This window comes from Physcomitrium patens, chromosome 3, assembly GCF_059467195.1.
Source record: "Physcomitrium patens ecotype Gransden chromosome 3, ASM5946719v1, whole genome shotgun sequence".
Taxonomy (NCBI): Eukaryota; Viridiplantae; Streptophyta; class Bryopsida; order Funariales; family Funariaceae; genus Physcomitrium; species Physcomitrium patens.
Genome location: NC_143412.1, coordinates 23,397,533 through 23,410,423, shown reverse-complemented (window position 1 = coordinate 23,410,423; position 12,891 = coordinate 23,397,533). Strand labels below are relative to the sequence as shown.

At 34.2% G+C, this 12,891-nt stretch overlaps 3 non-coding genes across 3 annotated transcripts; all 3 read left to right on the top strand.

The window, feature by feature from the left end:
- Window positions 1–2,173: 2,173 nt before the first annotated feature.
- Window positions 2,174–2,245, top strand: TRNAH-GUG (transfer RNA histidin (anticodon GUG)). The gene has a single exon. It is a non-coding gene; the product is annotated as a tRNA-His (tRNA).
- Window positions 2,246–3,579: 1,334 nt separating this feature from the next.
- On the top strand, window positions 3,580–3,688 carry LOC141045267 (small nucleolar RNA Z107/R87). Its single transcript, XR_012217279.1, has one exon. It is a non-coding gene; the product is annotated as a small nucleolar RNA Z107/R87 (small nucleolar RNA).
- Window positions 3,689–3,738: 50 nt separating this feature from the next.
- On the top strand, window positions 3,739–3,859 carry LOC141045266 (small nucleolar RNA SNORD14). The gene has a single exon (XR_012217278.1). It is a non-coding gene; the product is annotated as a small nucleolar RNA SNORD14 (small nucleolar RNA).
- Window positions 3,860–12,891: the final 9,032 nt, after the last annotated feature.

Sequence of the window (12,891 nt, the reverse complement as noted above, 5' to 3'; positions counted from 1 at the left end):
TTAATTATACTTTTTTCTTGAAATATCACATAAAAAACCATAAACCTTGACTGCTAATACCTTTGTATATCGTAAAAATATGAGTCTCAAATGTAAGCAATAACTGTGAATATTATCTACGTTAATCTGCCCACACATTCCTACTTGGCAGCCTTAAACTACTCACACACCTGACATCATTACACACAAAACAAAAAGGGTATTGTAATGCCAAAGACCATGTAGTAATCTCTACTTCTGAATTGTTACATTACTATTATAAGAAATATAACTCATTATTTGCATTCTGTAAAATAGAAGTATTATTTTCTAATTCTATTGTATTTTCAGTTATTTAAATGAAAATGTGCCCCTACACTCTGTGTATGCTAGAAGTAAATAATCATATTAACTTCAAAAATAGATCCACTACCAGGCAATGCAAGAGAGAACCCAAACCCTTCTCCGCCACCTCCTACCCTCCAAGAAGAATCTTAAGTTGAGTTTTGTCTTTATTCATTGATTTCAAAATAAACAAATAAATAAATAAAATCTTATCCCTAAATTAAAGAACTAGTCAAGGAGATTGAATCATGAAAATAAAGTAGGTGAATCTAATATTCTCCAACAAAAATGTAGAAAATAAGTAATCAACAAATGAGTTTTAATTCCAAGGACAAAGAAATACTATACATTTAATTCTATGTATATAATGCATGTTTATGTTTCAAATAATATCATACACATATGTTAGCAAGTTTATTATGTAACTTTTTAAGCATTTACATACCTCTACTAATTTGACAATTAGTTCTACTCACAACACTTTTAATTGCATGTACTTTCATTACCATTTCAAATCCATTTGTTGTTTTTCACAGAAAACTCAAATATTTAAAATAAAAATGCAAATCAATCAGTATTTAAAACAAGAACTAAAGTAAAGTAATTAAAATCAAAATGTGTTGGATTACATTCTACCCAACAAATAAGATGGCCATTTGTGTAATTGAAGACATGGCATTTTTATTACATCACCAATACTATAACCTATGTTTAATTATATCAAATATAACTGCACTCAACTTCTTATTCTAACAAATCTGGCCAACATGATTATATACATTATTTTATGATCTTTGATTTAATCCTGAAATTCCATTTATGCCTCATTTTGTATCTCCATCTTGTATTTTATACAATTTCTATGTATCAATAAGTGATATTCAAAATTTTCAAGTATCAAACTATAATACAAAATTTCTACAAAGAATGAGCGCATGTAAATGTCTCCTTCGTACACACACACACACCCACCCACACAAATCTCCATCTTTAGGCCTATTTACTAAGCATCCTGTTTCTCAAATTACTCACTTAAAGTGAAGTCAGATAAGACCACATAATCTTACCCAGATGGATTCTGTGTATTTAATAGCTTATCCAACATTATCAGGTACATGTTAGATTCAGTAAAAAAATCATCTCCTTTCTACATTGAAAGTTGGTGAATTCAACATTGTGTCTCCATGCCAAGAAGACTTTACTTCATGTGTTATTAGAGCTTCAAACTTGTGTATGGCAAAATGAGGTTTAAGGTCAACTACAAGACACCATACTATCATCAAATTCAAAAGCTCAATAAACAAATAAAGCTGTGAGTATTTCAAAATACATGTGTCATGTTCTCCTCTAAAAACATGGGCTGAACATTAACATTCATGATTAGGATATTAAGCTATTGTAACAATTTTGATTTACACAAACACTTTGTAAACAAGTCTGGGAGTCTCTACACAACCAGAACTTGGTGTTCATTAGTTATTATTATTATTATTTACAGACCCTTGGAGACTCTATTCACTGGACTTTCATGATACAAAGCCTCTTATTTTAGATTTTTTGTTACAAAACACAAATCATGAAAAAATGCAACATAAACACCACACAAAAGTAGCACCAAATTTTGTTTTCATGATCCATGCAATTGTAACTGTGTTCATAGCTAGTTGTTACAACATGAAATATGTATATCATTTAGAAATAAAAAAAGATGAAAAATAATAACCAACGCAAAGAATTCAACTCATTGTGTCTGATGAGTGTTGCAAAAACAAACCAATAGGCCTTTGATGGAATTTGAACTCAGCTATGTACAGATACCTATCACTGCGGAATCATAACCCGGGGATCAGTGGCTGTAGTTTAGTGGTGAGAATTCCACGTTGTGGCCGTGGAGACCTGGGCTCGAATCCCAGCAGCCACACGTACCTACGAATCTAGCGTTGAAGATGCGTTTTGCTTACCCTTTTCATCGTTCCGCAGTACATCACTTTTCAACTGTGGCTCATTATCACTTTTAAACCACCTTCAATTCTCGTTTCGACGACTCCCGCCGGCATTTTACTTTACAAAAAAACCAACAACATTCTACTACAAAAATCAATCCGCCAGTTTCAATATGTTACCAACAAAATAAACAGAAAATCGCATCCCCATTTGGAACCCAAGGTGTCACAAACGGTTGTGCTAAACCTGTTCATAAGCCACAAACTAAAGAAGAGTCAACACAGGATTGTCACACCATTACTTTTGTCTTGTTTATTTATGGCTGCATTTCTATTGTCAAAACCAAAACGCACATTAGGCCATCCATCTCTTGTGAATCTCCTTGCCGATGTTTGCTAAAGAAATCCAAAACATTCGAAAAGTATTCCAAAAAGAATTCAATACATTTGAATACTGTGGAATGTGTTTGAAAGGAAATGCTCACTAACTTGCATGACATCACTTGCTATTGAAATGTATCAGCAACTGAAACTGGGTGGGCCTGCCATGCAATGCAAGGAAGGGTGGTTTCACACACTCCACCACAAGGAAGGGTCAGATGATCCACAAGGAAAGAGAAGGATGGATAGACGGGCGGATGGAAGGATGCATGAATTCACGTGGATAGCATGGTGGGGGAGCAGATGAGTTAGGGTTAGGTCTCCGGGGCCGGCTGTGCCAGCCTCGTGGAATTGTGCAGGAAGAAGGCCTCCCTTCTCCCCACACCATGGGGTATATATGCGTCCGGTTGTAGTAGACCAGCATGGATTCAATAGCATCGCTCTTGCACGGCTGGTGGGTCTTAGGGTTGTTCGGTGAGGCAGGCGTCGGTTTCAATTTTAAATCTTTTTGGTTGTCGGTGGTTGTGGGGTAGTGAGTTCTGCGTATCGGTTCAGCTTTTGGCTAGACTGTGGGCGGGCCAGGATCAATGGCAACCTCTCTCACAGGTGATAGAGGCTGTCGGAGTTATGGTATGTGGGCAGTTTTGTGAAGTGGGGGATGCGCAGTCCTGTGTGTACAACACTGTGTTTTATTCCGTTGCACAGGGAGTTGAATGGTGGATATGCTAGAGTGGTCGGGCGAGTGGGCAGTTAGTCAGCACCTTATGGCTGGATTAACAATCAATCATTGGCCCCACATCTTAAGACGAAGCGTGGACGGTCATTTGGTAGCAAGTCCTGATGTTGGGGGTTTAGCAGTGGGCTGTGCGTAAGTGTAGTGTACGAGGGATGGAAGGAGTTTGGGTTGTGGAGGCTGTGTTGCGTTTCCGGTGTTTGCAGTGACGACAAGAAAATTTCGTCAAGCTCAACAGACTTGATTACGGGGATAGGAACATCGTTTCGCATCCCATATGATAGTTAACCCGCTGATCCGAGCAAACGCCGTGAGAGAATGTCTGCGTGTTGTGGGGTGGGGAGGGGGTGCATCTTGAGTCGGTGATGACAGATCCTAGGCTTGTTTCTCAAACATTCGCAGTGGCCGCCTAAAGCTTTCGCCTTGCTCGGCTTGAGAGCTAATGCAGCTTCCAAACCTTCCTTGGATATCTGAGACTTGAATTTGATGTGGTCCTGTCACGAGTGTTGTCCGACGCTGGCCCTGTGTGTCCACGTATCTGCATACGTGGCGGACACACTAGATTGGCCGCCGCCAGCGAAGTTGATTTTTCCGTCGCTCTGTCGGTACTGACATGGGTACCATAAGCACCTAGAGCTTGCGAACGACTCCTACAAAGTCATCGCCCGCACGTCGCATAACCAAGTCACAAAAGCCGTGTCTTGCTACTCAGCTTGGACAACGTTCATGAACAATATAACTTGTTAAGAAAATCTGGCCTTTTCCTACGAGACGGCATCGTCTTAAAAAATGTATCAAAACGCTGGCGATTAAGAAAATGAGGCTTGTGAGCACATCTGCTCGAACTACCCTTACGATAAAAAAGGCGAGACTCTATTATGATACCGTTTTTGTAACTAGGGTACTGCTGGTATCTCAAGATATCAAATATCACAACTGCAGAACACGACTTCAATCTCTACTCTCTCTCGAGTGTGTCAATTCGGCAGAGAACGATTCCGAAAGTTCGTTCTAAAACGAAAGTGCCCAAACTGTGAAGTTTTACGTATATTGGCCTTCTGTGGTACACTGCGATCTTTAAGTTAATTGTGTACAATCTGTATGCATCAAAAAAGTGTTGGTTTAACCGTGACCAGACAAGATGTAGGGTAAAACAGCACCGGTAACTCAGTTAAATGTTATTCAATCAATTTTTTTCGTAATTCTAGTTTTGATTTATCTGAATGTGAGGGCATAAATTGCTTTGTTGATTAATGATTATTTCAAAATTTCAAGGCAATGATGCAGACTGCAATGCAATGATGTAGAGTGAAGTACATGTATCTTAGGAGGGAAGTAGAGCACTATTTTGTGCAGGTGCTTTTAGCTACTGCATTTATTCGATTTTCTAAAATTCATTTCTCTTTAAGGTAGTGTAGTTGACTTTGGGGTCTTTTGCAAATTAAGACTATTATTGCATATTTTGGAATTTTAAGGCAAGATGTATGTCAATGGCTTTTCAGCATGCGATAATACATGCAACTATTTGAGGCAAGGAGTTTTATATGCAGCTAGCTTTTTGAAAGGTATAGTAGTCATTTGGTGGTAAGATTGAGCTCAAATCTATGGAGCTCAAGGTGGATTTTGTAATTGGGATGAGTTTGAAATCAATCTTAAGAATCAATTTTTTGCCCATCAATGTGTAGAAGTTAGTACATGATCAATTGATTAATCTTATATAATCTAGATCAGTGCAAGATTATGTCTTCCGATTCAGATCTTTATATCTTTAAATTGACAATGTTTCTAAGGCGGAGATGATGGATTGATTTATATAAGGATTGAAACTTATGATTCAGCAAGTAATAGAATTAAGAAATCTGTAAACATTTGAAGAAGCAATTAGGATTGCAGAGTGGATTAATGCTATAGAATTCAGAATTTGTAGAGCACAACTTAATAGAAGAAAATCCTATGCTACTATCCAATATTATAGCATAATAATCAATACCTATAGAAATCGATGCCTTGCAAGGACCATTGATACCATAGAGTCAACAAATATTGGCATAGGAGAAATTTTATTATTATTGTTGAGAGCCATGTCATCAGATCAAAGATTGTCCAAAGCGTCAAAATTTATATACCAACAAATCAAGGTGGATTCACAATCTTGAGGCTCACCTTGATGATAAAGAAATGAAGCAAGAAAACAAGGCTCTCTAGTAAAAGCATTGAGGGTGAATATTGAGGATAACTGTTGTTTTATAGAGACAAATAGCATAACCTTAGCTAATTATCAAATGAATTGACTAGTGTACCTAGCGGGTAGACTAAGAAGACAACTATGTCAAGTGCTTGTAGATTGCAACTCTATAAAAAATTGCATCTTGACTATGATTGCCAATTGACTTAGAATTAAAACCAAGGTGATTAAAGGAAGAAGTATATATCAAGCTAATGACCAAGAAAACATATTAAGTGAGACATGTGAAGAAGAAATCTTGAGGTTTAATGACACCTATGCTTTAAGAGAAGTTTTAGGCAAAAAAACTTAGATATGACATTATCTTTGGTATGCCATAGCTAGAGGTGGAAAATAAGCAAGTAAATAGGCTAGCAAGGATAATTTTTTTAAAAGACAATGGATGTAAGGTGATTCTTCATACCTCTATATTGAGTGACGTAACAAAACAATCTGCAGCTAAAAGCTTACTTGTAAAGATGACCTTTATAATAAAGAAAATTCAACATAAGCAACTAATATATATGGTGGTTCAAAATGGTGGAAAAGACAACTAAAAGAGCAAAACGAGCAAAGCAACTCATACGTAAATATTAAGATGTTTTTCCAACTGACTTATCTAATGGCGTGCCACTTGATCAAAGCATCTTCTTTCATATAGAATTATTGCTTGGAGTCAAACTAGCAAGTTGACCAATTTATTATCTAACACCAAATGAACTTCAAGAGTTGTAAAAGACATTAAAAGTACTCTTAGAGAAGGACCTTATTCAAGAAAGCATGTCACCAAAAAGAGCATTTGTACTCTTTGCACTTAAAAATGATGGTGGACTTTGGCTTTGCATCAATTATCAAGGCTCAATAAGTAGACTATCAAGAATATATATACAGTTTCATATATGGATGATCTTCTTGACCAACTTTGAGGTGGAACCATCTTTACCAAATTAGACCTTCACAATGGCTATTAACAAACACCTATTACAAAGGAGGATATAAAAAAGACAACATTTCGTACAAGCTGTAGGCATTTTGAATGGCTTATTTTATCTTTTAGCTTCACCAATGTTCCAACTTCCTTCAAAAATCATATAAAAAAATTATTTTGAGACCTTTTGGACAAGTTTGTTATTATCTTCATTGATGATATCCTAATCTATAGTAAAATCCTTAAAGAGTATGAACAACTCCTACAAAAAGTGATGCATCAACTACAAGATAATTGCTTCTATTATAAGCAATCAACATGTGAACCTTGGAAGTCAATGGTCACGATTTTAGGAGATATAGTCTCTTCCAAAGACATGCACATAGAACATGATAAGCTGAAAGTAGTGGAAGGTTGGCCAATCTCCAAAGATGCTTTTTAAGTCTACTCATTCTTAGGAATTGCTGCATATTATTGTCGTTTTGTTTGACAATTTATATACATTGTTGCTCCATTAATAAGCCTATTAGAGAAAGGTGCCCCATTTGAATGAAAACTAGAGCAGCAAAGTACCTTTGATAGGTTGAAGGAGGCACTCATTACTACTCTAATATTGCAACCATATGATTCCAACCTTCCTTGTACACTTGACATTGATGCTTCCAACTTTGCTATTTGAAGCAGTCCTTCAATAAGACTTTGATAGGAGCCTTCAATCCATGACATATGAATTAAGCAAGCTTAGAAGGATAGAACACAATTACTCTACACATGATCATGAGCAATTAGCAATTATATATGCCACAAAAGTGTGGCAATACTATCTGTTGGAGAAGCTAGTGATTGTTTGGATTGACTATTGATCCTTGCTATATAATTTGCATCTAAAATATCTAAAATCATGACATCATCATTAAAAAGAATAATTGCAATTTTTTGACATTCAACTTAAATAAAAACAAGGGCGATAACATATTGTATCAGATAACTTATTATGGAGATCAAACTTGAATGCCTAATTGGAAGAAAAAGAAGAAGTTGCTACAATTAATAGTATCATTTTAAACCTAACCAAAGAGACAAAATAGAAAGAAGCTATGCATTGAAATACTTATTTCAAGATAGTTAGCAATCATATGAAGGTGGATAATATATTATATTAAGACTATATTTTCAATGATGGCTTATTCTATTTAAAAAAATAGATTTTATATACCTAACAATTTATACTCCGGATGCACATATTTCAAGATAGACATGACATTCTAATATTTGGGTACCTAAGACATGAAAAGACTCTAGAATAAATCTCAAGGATATGATTTAAAGTAGGTTTAGACCGTAATATTTGAATATTGTATGTTCTTACAAGTCATGTCAACAAAGCAAAGCACACAATGCGACATTTCTCTGGCTATTGTAGCCAATTCTACTACTTACAATATGTTGGAAGCAAAAGACCATGAACCTTAGTATGTATTTGCCACAAACACCTCATAATTATACCACGGTTGTTATCTTTGTGAATCGACTTTCAAAGCAACTTCACTTGACTATAGTGTGATTTAATATTGATGCCCCAACACTTGCACAAGTCTTCTTTAACACTATCTTTCATCTTTATGAATTATTTCATCCCATCATTTCAGATTGGAATTTACACTTTACAAAGAATTTTTAGCAAGCCTTATTTAAACTACTGATTACGCAACTTGCCATGTCCATAGCCTTTGATCCTCAAACGGATGGACAAATGGAACATGTAAATCAAACCTTAGAAAATATGCTATAGGTATTTGTGCTAGTTTACTATAATAATTAGAATGAATATTTGATGCCCTTGGAGTTTGCTTACAATGATAGTATTCAAGCAAGTATCAATCATTCACCATTTTTTCTTAACAACGGTTAGCATTTGATTATGCCAACAACTCTCCATTGTTCGATCGATATCAACAATCCAACAATAAAAGAATTTATACAATGGCTTACAACTGCCTTATTAAAAATATGATAATACACTTTTATTGCACAAAATTGACAAAAGTAGTATGTAGATAACCATCAACAATGTAAGACCTTTTGAGAAGGTGATTAAGTATTATTCATCAATGCCAACTTTTCACTAGCCATATCAACTCAAGTCCATAAACTAGCATCTAACTGGCTTAGATATTTTTACAGTTATATAAAAATTTCTAATCTTGCATACTACCTCGAGTTTCTGTAACATATTTGGGACTATTTGGTCTTTCATGTTTTATAGTTGAAGGAAATCATATTGAATCAAGGCACATCTTGCATTGACATTAACAACGACCACCACTAATTATGACTGATGACCAACAACAATATGAAGTAGAGAGCATCTAGCAGCAAAGTCTTTGTTCTTATTACCTTTCAAATAATCAATTGTTATACACAATGGTTTGGACAATAAATTGTTCTAAAGATTTTACTTTTGGCATTATCAATAACCAATCTACAAATGAAAAGATTCATATTTAGTAGTATCTTTTCAATTCAAATAAGATTCATATTTAGTAGTGTTTAGGTGTAGTTTGTATTTTTTAAGCATTTCTTTGAAAGTATCAAACCAATACAATAAGCAAGCCCCTAAATCCAAGTATCAGAAGTAAAGGTCATGTTGTAGTAAGAATCTTTGTAAAAATCTATGTGTAGTGGAATTGGTGAATCTTAACCAATATAGATCAATAAAGGATAATCAAGTAGAAGAAGAATAGGATGTCACAAATATATATATTTATTCCAATAATTATTTATATGATTAAATAGAAGTAATTAAAAATAAATTAATTTCATAATGAATTTTAGAAAAGCTTTTTAAAAGCTTTATAGACACTTCTTTGACTTTATACATGTTTATAATTAATTGATAGGCTAGAAACTAGGTCAATAAGTTAGCCACGTAGCACGTATGTTAGTAGCTTGTGGAACAACCTAACTATGTGGCAGACATATAGATAACTTGTCTTGTAAGTTAAGTCATTTGTCTAACAAGTCAATGTGTGTTGGAAGTCCTATCAAATATCGCCACATAGCTCTTAATTAGAGAGTTTATATAGAGGTAAGAATAAAGCCTTCTTCACTATTATCAATACCTTTCTAGTCTTAAGTCTTGTTTCAAGACTTTTTAATCTTCTTATCTTTAGTAATAGCCATTCTAGTTTAATATGTTATCATCTTTGAGTGATTTTTTAATCATTTTGAGTAACACAAGATTGTATTGAGATTTTTTTTCTTTGAAATTCATGTCCTTGATAATTTGATAAGAGTGCTAACTCATTATTCTTATCTTATTTTAGAAGTGAATGGATTATTCCACTTCTATTGTAATATTTTGAAGATTGTAGATTATCCATCTTTAAATAAATAATTTAATTTTCTAATATTGATTTTTTTCTTAAAGAAGTAAATTATCCTTCTTTGTAGAAATTTACATTTGATATTAGAGGTTGCAGATTACCTTCCTCTAATTTGACTTGTGAATTTGTTAAGTTAATTGAAATGGAAGGGAAAATCATGGATGCTATACTTAGCAAAAGTCAAAATAGACTTGCAACTATAGCAAATCTTTACAAACTTGTCAACACTCTTAAGGTAGAAATTTCACGCATTATCAGCATCAACTACAAAAACACTAATTCTATACCTATGGAAGAAGTCCAAAGTCTATGTCAAAAAATTGTGTAGTTGAAAGAAGCAAGTATATCAACCTCACAACCAAATCTATGAAGTTTTGCTTCTACAAGTACGATGGAGACAAGGATTAATATGCCCAAGAAGTTTGATAGAACAAGATCAAAATTTTGAAGATTTTTACAACAAGTCAAGCTCTATCTAAGATTGTATCCCTTCCAATATCTTGATGGATTTATTCAAGTTGGATTCATAGGTGTACTTCTATTTGAAAGTGCTTTCTTTTGGTTGTTCTTTTGATACGAAAGAATTCATGACTCTTTCATGATTTGAATTCATTCCTAAAGTATTTGTGGCCACATTTAGAGAAAGTAATCTAGGCACAGTAGCAAAGACTAAGTTCTTATCTTTATGACAAGGATAACATTCAGCTACCATATATGCTATTGAATTCCAAAACCTTGCTTGCAATGTAGACTAGAATGACAAAGCCTTTATTAATCAGTTTCAATATGGATTGAAGAATAACGTCAAAGATTTGTTAGTGATAATGCCAAAAGTAAAATCTTTAGAACAATTTATTGTCCAAACCATTGTATATAACAATTGATTATTTGAAAGGTAATAAGAACAAAGACTTTGCTGCTAGATGCTTTCTACTTCATATTATTGTTGGTCATCAGTCATAATTAGTGGTGGTCGTTGTTAATGTCAATGCAAGATGTGCCTTGATTCAATATGATTTCCTTCAACTATAAAACATGAAAGACCAAATAGTCCCAAATATGTTACAGAAACTCGAGGTAGTATGCAAGATTAGAAATTTTTATATAACTGTAAAAATATCTAAGCCAGTTAGATGCTAGTTTATGGACTTGAGTTGATATGGCTAGTGAAAAGTTGGCATTGATGAATAATACTTAATCACCTTCTCAAAAGGTCTTACATTGTTGATGGTTATCTACATACTACTTTTGTCAATTTTGTGCAATAAAAGTGTATTATCATATTTTTAATAAGGCAGTTGTAAGCCATTGTATAAATTCTTTTATTGTTGGATTGTTGATATCGATCGAACAATGGAGAGTTGTTGGCATAATCAAATGCTAACTGTTGTTAAGAAAAAATGGTGAATGATTGATACTTACTTGAATACTATCATTGTAAGTAAATTCCAAGGGCATCAAATATTCATTCTAATTATTATAGTAAACTAGCACAAATACCTATAGCATATTTTCTAAGATTTGATTTACATGTTCCATTTGTCCATCCGTTTGAGGATCAAAGGCTATGGACATGGCAAGTTGCGTAATCAGTAGTTTAAATAAGGCTTGCTAAAAATTCTTTGTAAAGTGTAAATCCCAATCTGAAATGTATTAAGAAAACAAGTACTTAGAAGACACAACACTTAGCATCAGCAAGGTTGCACACAAAGAGAGTATGGAATAAGATATCTCTCACTTCCAACACCCATTACTTATAGGTGGTAGTTGTTGCCCTAAAAGACAACGTCCACTCTTTGACTTTTATACACATGGCCCTAGGATCCTTTTGGCATCTCACGAGTCTCAAAAGTATCCTATGTCCAATACTAATTACTCTTACGTCTTATACACATGCTCTTAGGATCCTTTGGCATCTCACAAACTACAAGGGTATCCTATGACATATACTAATGACTCATACTTAGTCTTTGGATATTTCCTTGTTAATACTTTATCCTTTTGACTTTGACTTTTAGTCCATGACTTCGTCCTATATCCATTGGATGCCATTACCATATACCAAGAATCCAAGCTTTGATCACTAATAACTAACTTATAGTAATATCCTATACAAGGTAATATTTTCTACTTTTATTTTAACTATAGCCAATATCCAATATTTATAACTAGTATCCAATATTCTTAGCCATGGATATCAATAGCCAGTATCCAATATCCAATAAATACATATTTTTATATCCAATAGCCAATATCTAACAAATATATATTTTGTACCTTTTGCATCAAGTTTGGACTTCATACAATCTAGTACTTTTGCATAAGCAATGCGTCCAAAAATCCTCAGGTGTGAAACATAAGGTTTCTTTCTACTCCAAGCTTCTTATGGAGTCATTGATATAAGTGCACTTGTAGGGCACCTATTCTTTGTGTACACCGCATTTACCACAGCTTTTACCTTCATATTATGTACTTTCCTGCTCGAGAATGCACCGGGCGTCTGGTTGTAGAAAGTAGTATGGAGATTCGTTAATATTCAAGCAGTCTATCGATTTTTGACTATTAGAGTATAAACGACTACAAGAATATATCATAAATCTATACGAATGTCCTTTGATTGCTCGCTGAAATCCTTTTTGCCCCAACCAATAAGTCTCTAGATGTTACAAAGAACCTCGAACAACCCAATCTACTAATCTCGGATACTGCTTTATACTCATGACCTTGTATCCACTGACTATCTTGTTAGATTAACCCAAAAATTTTCATTCACTCCGCATACTCAATCCTATAGACACCCTTTTAATTCTTCAATGACAGACGTAACTTCGATTTCACAAAACAGTCCAGAGTAATCACATCCACTTCATAAAAACCCCGATTCATCAATACAACACTGACTTTCAGCAACGATTGCCTCAGTCTTCTCAAAACCCTATGAAGAAAAAAACCCCAAATCTCTGTCTTTTCTC